Source organism: Balaenoptera borealis (assembly GCF_965194805.1).
Source record: "Balaenoptera borealis genome assembly, chromosome: 1".
NCBI lineage: Eukaryota > Metazoa > Chordata > Mammalia > Artiodactyla > Balaenopteridae > Balaenoptera > Balaenoptera borealis.
This window is the reverse complement of record NC_138860.1, coordinates 8,751,477-8,758,258: the sequence shown is the minus strand read 5'-3', so window position 1 is coordinate 8,758,258 and position 6,782 is coordinate 8,751,477.

Below are 6,782 nucleotides of genomic sequence, written 5' to 3'. Positions count from 1 at the left end.
GATGTACAATGTTATGTAAGTTACAGGTGTACAGTATAATGATTCAGAATTTTTCAAGGTTCTACTCCATTTATAGTTATTATAAAATATTGGCTCTATTCCTTGTGTTGCACAATATATCCTTGTAGCCTATTTTTGAATATAAATTATGTATTATTTTTGAATATAAATTCATAGAATTTGTTCATTAAGTTTCTAAAAAAATGGCTTGTGTTTGAACTATTCACACAGTTGAGCCTGTGGCACTTTTCTCTGCCTCTTGGTTGTTCCAAGGCTCCTGTATCTTCTCTAGGGCTGGACTTTTAAGAAGAGACTGTATAATGGGGTCAAGTCCCTGGAAAATAAGGTGCACAAATTGAGTACCCAGGTTCACAGTGCACTGAATTGTTTGTAGCCTTTCTGTCATAGCCACTTGTTGAATCCACAGACTTCACTTACTCCATCTTACTCACAAGTCAAAGAAGTAAACATGGAACATGATCATAAAACCTGTAAAATCTGTTCAATAAAATAATAATCAATAGAAAATATCTGGCTAATATAATAAATAAAACCATTGCATAGTTAGTGCCTCATGTGTCTGTCTGCCTTCCTGAAGACAGCTCTGGAAAGGGTGTTGGCAATGAGTTCTGAATTCCCATTAGTACCCTCCTCCAAGACTTTTACTAAATTTAATTCAACGTCCTAAAATTCCAGTTAGAATAAAAGTACATGCGTTCTAGAGATACGAAAGCCCTTTATTTATGGAACCAGTTCTATTTTCATCACTATAACCATTCTTAATAAGAATGTTCCACAGGAAAATAATAATAATTCTATTATAATAATGACAGTAATGCTGCCAACTAGCGTGAGTGCCCCAGCATCTCTCTCCAACATCACGATTGTGTCAAGACTGCACAAGAACTGCTCTGTCTGCACAGAAACGCCTCTTGTTTTTTTTTTTTAAAAAAAGCTGAGATTAAAGTTTCCTCTGGAATATGTCATTTGTAACTGATTTCACCAAAGTACAGACCCAGTGTGCCCCCGATGACTGAAACTGTTTCAAATGAGAGTGTATTGGTTTCCTAGGGATGCCTGAAAAATTACCACAAACTGTTTGCTTAAAACAATAGACATTTATTCTCTCATGGTGTAGGAGGCTTGGAGTCTGAAATCAAGATATTGGCGTGACTGGTTCCTTCTGGAGGAGAAACCATTCTTTTCCTCTTGCTTAGCTTCTGGGGGCTCCTGGCAATCCTTGGTGTTCCTTGGATTGTAGCTGCATCACTGCAATCTCTTCCTTTATCATTACACGGCCTTTGTCTGTGAGTATGTCATCTGTGTCTCTGTGTCCAAATCTCCGACTCCTTTCTCTTATAGACACCAGTCATTGGATTTGGGGCTCACCTTGATCCAGTATGACCTCAACTTAACTTGAGTACATCTGCAAAGATCTTATTTCCAAATAAGATTACATTCACAGGGATAGGGGTAAGGAATTGTACCTATCTTTTGGGGGTATATAATGCAATACATTATAGATAATATATAGATAAAAATATGTCAAAGAATTGAATGGAGGTGCAAGACAAACTACTGCAATAATTCCTTGTTAATGGGACAGACATAAACATTTTGGTTCACCGTTTAATCGGCTAAAATTTAAATATTTTACAAGCAATTTGTAGTTATATTATCAGTTATATTTTGTTGATATCATGATGGTTAGTTAAAATTTTTTTAGACACAGATGGCTCAAACTTGAAGAAAAGAAAACATACCACTTTGTTGTACAGCAGAAACTAACACAACACTGTAAAGCAATTATACTCCAATAAAGATGGTTAAAAAAAAAAAGAACAAAAGTAGAAGTATCAATTTTAATAAGATTCAAACTTTAGGAGCAAAATTAATTTGGGTGTGAGGAATTACAAGTTTTACAATTACAGTTAAAAGCTTGTTTTTTTTTGCGGAACTAAATACAATCTTTTTCTTAAAGATAGCTTCAGAAAAATGCTATTACTCTGAAATAGTCAAGATTTTCAATTTGCTCTATGATATTAGTTTATATAGAATAATTTATTAGGATAGTTATTGCCAATCTGATCTAGGTCAGACTTTTTTAGGGTCCCGATGTACAAATTACCTTTATCACATAATAATTGCTGTATTATCTCAATCTAGGAATTGCTTTCACAGAGAGCTAGACCCAGTATTTACTTATTATTTGCTATAAGGGTTAAAAATAACTAAAGAAGATAGTTTAGTATTTTAGGGAACACAATTACATCTTAAACTAATTTATGGAAAATAATGATACATCAGGTCACCTTATTCAGATACCTTTTTTGTTTCCCCGCCCCCCAAAGAGACTTTCTTGGAAGATTTAGCAGGAAGTAGCACTGTATAAAGCTGGGTATTCTATGAATGCTTCATAGAGATTTATTTTTATGGCAGTTAGACATTGGGTTGCTCGTTTCAAACTTTTTCAAGCTAAAATTAATTTCTAAATAATGATCTCTATGTTATAAATTTGTGCAAACAATGTTTTGTTTTTTCTAAGAGGCTTTATATCCCTCTCTGCAGATACTCCCTTAATTTAACATTGAAGAAAGTTCTAATATCCTAATTTCAAGTACTTGTTATTTTTAGTTTCCTTAATTCTCAAACAGCAGTGTTACTTCTATTTCTGAATTCTTGAATTTAACTGGTAAATAAATTCACTTCATAGCAAGTTGTGTAAGGTTGATCATATTCTGATTTTAGCTTACCTGCTCTGCTTCGTTTCTCACCTCTACCCTGTATGTAACTTATATCTGGTGATTCTGAAATATTTTCCCTTGTTGGTAGGGGACATGGGCTTTTTAAATATTATTGTTGCTTGTCTGAAATTTGTCTCTTGTAGCAGCTGCCACATTACTGCTCTCAGCCTCCCAAAATCATCTGTCCGGCTAACTTCTCATATTCTCTTATCTGTGTCAGCACTTCATCCAGGACTTTCTGTTTCCTCCTTCTGCCCGGTCTGGATTAAATGTATGTGTTCCCACAGTTATAGTGGTCATATAAATTGTCATCCCTGACAGGACACTTTGAGAGTCAAATGGGGTGCTGATTAGATGAGGCACTAGGGAGACAGACATAAATTTTCCTAGGTATCCTGAGAGTGGTCATGCTATAGCATATTTATTCTGGGGCAGTATTACTATTTTTTCCATGATACTGCTAGCTTCCTGTGGGTAGTGATTATGTCTTTTAATTCTGGGACTCAGTTCCCGGCATTTCATAAATGCTTGTTGAAATGAAATAAAAATAAAATGAAATGAGTGAATTTATAAATATGAAAAGAAGGGGCTGGAATAGATAAAATCTAAGGCTCTTTTAAATTGTAAAGGAATTTAACAGTCATGGTGACTATGAAATTACCATTCAGCTCTCCTGTGGCAGGGAGCAAACTTACCTGAGCTGCTCCTGGCCTTTGGCCTTCTGGATTCACCTTGACCTTTGCACTGTGCTTCTCATGCTGCTCCCAGCCAGTGACAGTGACGGAGCGCAGTGGGGATGCTAATGCAGGCTCATTCCAGCAAGACGGTTTTTCATATTTATTCATTCACTCTGTTAACAAGCAACTTTGGCTGAAGGGCTCCCCACAGACCTTGCAGATCTTTCTTAGCCCAGCACCGCAATCAGATTCTTTTCACTAATTCCTCCTTCCCCTCCCTTTTCCATCACAGGCTGAGCTACCTCCATTTTTTTTTTTTCTCTTCCCTTTATCTACCATTGGCATCTCCCCCGATAAATTTGTTGCCTATTATTGTAGGTTGAATAATGCCCCCTGAAGATGTCTATGTTTTAATTCCCCACACCTTTGAATGTGTTACTTTACATGGCACAAGGGGCTTTACAGATGTGATTACATTAAGAACTGGGGAATGGAAGATTATCTTGGATTATCAGGGTGGACCCAGTATAGTCATTAGGTTCCTTGTAAGAGGAAGGCAGAAGGGTTGGAGAGAGAGAAAAGGCGATATGACAGCAAAATCAGGAGAGAAGGAGAGTGGAGAATGGAAGCAGAGGCTGGGATGAGGCAGCCAGGAGCCCCAGGAGCCCAGGAGTTTGGGAGCCTCTAGAAACTGAAAAGGCAAGAATTGGATTCTCCCACAGAGTCTCCAGAAGAAACACAGCCTTTCTGATTTTAGCCAGTAGGATCTGCTCCAGAGTTCTGACCTTGAGAATTGTAACATAATACATTGTGTTGTTTTAAGCCCTGAAATTTGTGGTTATCTGTTACAGCAGCCCTAGGAAACTGACATCCACACACCCACACATCTAGTTCTATTTTTTTTTTGGCCGCACTGCGTGGCATGCAGGATCTTGCAGGATCTTAGTTCCCCCATCAGGAATCGAACCCGTGCCTCCTGCCGTGGAAACATGGAGTCTTAACCACTGGACTACCAAGGGAGTCCCTATTTTGACATCTTCTTCTTGGGGATCTGAACTTATCACAACTGTGATTGTTTATAATGTTTCACTATCTGATGAAAAAATATATATAATGACTTAAGGGATTATTCATAAAGTTATTGGATTGTTTTGTCACTTTTGAAAGTCTTTAATTTTTAAAGAAATAAAAGTTCCGTGATGGAATGAAGTTCCAGAAAGAAGATACTCTCAAACTTCAAATAGCAGCCTAAATCATTTAGAAATATTATACATAATATCTGTGATTAAGGAAAGATATTTCACAGACATATACATTGATAAAATATTGAGAAATCATCCTAAATAATGAATGATGCCAGTTAGAGGGAGAAAACAGTAGTCTAAATCTTTGTCCTGGGATATATTGCAGAGTTTTGTCTATGCTTATTAGACTGAAAAGCCTAAGCAAGTTCTATGAAGGCTTTTACTGTCCAGGAATGTGGACGGACAGTCAGACCCTGCCTGCCAGCCATTTAGCCTCTGTGCCGCCGCGTGCACAGTACAGCATTGAACCCACCGGACAATGATGTTTTGTTCAAGTTCATGCTCTGGCTCCATCTGAGAACTTATGCAATATTGAAAACATTGTATTCTTCACGACAGTCTTTGTTAGTAGCCAAGTCCATGGTAAGTAAGCCTGTTGGTTACTTTATAGACCAACAGGCTTGAAAACTCTAAGGTTTTCTTAGAAACTTAAAAATCAAATTTTCTGTTAAATCCAAAGAAAAGGCTGTGAAACATGTTGTCTTCATAGCTTTCTTCTTTATGTGAACTTATCATATCTGACCTTGTTATCTGCTCTGCTTAAGTTGCCTGTCTTCTATTGCATTTTGTGGAGTGTCCTTATTACTCTGGTAGTCTGAATTGAATTAACTAAGCATTAATGGCTCATATTGTCTGGGAAATTTGAATTTAAATGGATGGGGATTAATAAGATTAGCCTTTCTCTAAAAGAAAGAAACAAATTCCAGGAAAACTAGCATAAGCTCTTATGGTTAGGTCTTTTGTATGGTTTTTAGCTCAGTTTCTCATAAAACATAATGTTAACATGGCAAGGTTTAATTTTTCAAATAGCATTTTGACACACCTGTAATTTTCAATTAACTGACCACAGTTTAAATGTGATGTGGCATCTACATATTCTGTATCACAAGAGCAATTAGGAGGATGGTACGATGGACAGATAGATTAATTCAGATCTATCCTGATATGTTATGTATCAATCAACTCACCAGTTTATTTGCTAATTCAGTATTCACATTTTTAATACAACTTCTTTGAGAATTTATGTGTTCGGAACACGTATACCAGACACAGAGAAAAACAGTTACAACCCAATAGCTGCCTCCAGCTATTTCACATCCAAATAAGAGTTGGACAGGTAAGTAAATAAAGTGTGACAGCGTGTTATAGAAAGCACTGTGGTAGCATTATGGGTAGGTGGAAACACGAAGAAGAGTGCTGAGATCTGGACTGGCGGGTGGGTTAGAAAAACCTTCCTGGAGGGGGTGGTGCCTCAGCAGAGAAGAAGGTGAGAGTGAGTGACCAGGGGGAGAAAGGGGAAGGAGGAGTTTGTCCACACAGTGGGAACGGAATATGTAAGGTGAGAAAAATCATGCTGCCTTTGGGGAAGTGGTTGGCATTGCTATTGCTCTAAGTCAGGATGCTTCTGAGGTGGTGGTAAGAGACGAGAATGAGGCGTTAGACTTAATGCACTCAGGGCCATACGAAGCTCCTTTCTTTACATTCTTGCCTGAAAAAATCTCTCTCAGTGCCTATTATTACCTCCAAATTTCTTTCTCTTCTCCTAATTTTATTTGCTTTTTCTTCCTTTTCTTTTCTTATGGAAGACAATTTAGTTCAGATTCCATTCTTGCTGTGTGGCTTCCCCTTGGGGTATACCTTTTGAAACTATTTTTTCTTTGTTTGAGTCTTGGATTGTGATTTCTGATTTGTTTCATTCTCCGGTGTGCACTGTTGGCCCTACCCACTTCTATATTTTCTCAGATCTGAAAGTTCAGCTTGGATGCTTGCTACGAAAGAGAGGTTAGAAAGTAGAGGGAAGCCTGAGAGGCTGGGTGTGCCATGTTTAAGTTTTCTAAAAAACATGATATGAGATTTAAATTTTAGAAGGATCACCCTGGCAATACTCTTTGGTAGAGTCATCTGACTGAGCTAGAATAGAGGAAAGGAATTAGGAAGCCAGAACAGAAATTGAATCAAGAAATAATAATGATAGCAGTGGGAAAAGTGAGGAAGGGATGGATTTTAAGGTACAACTAGTAAAATTGCTCACAAATTAAATTTGTGCAATTTTCTAG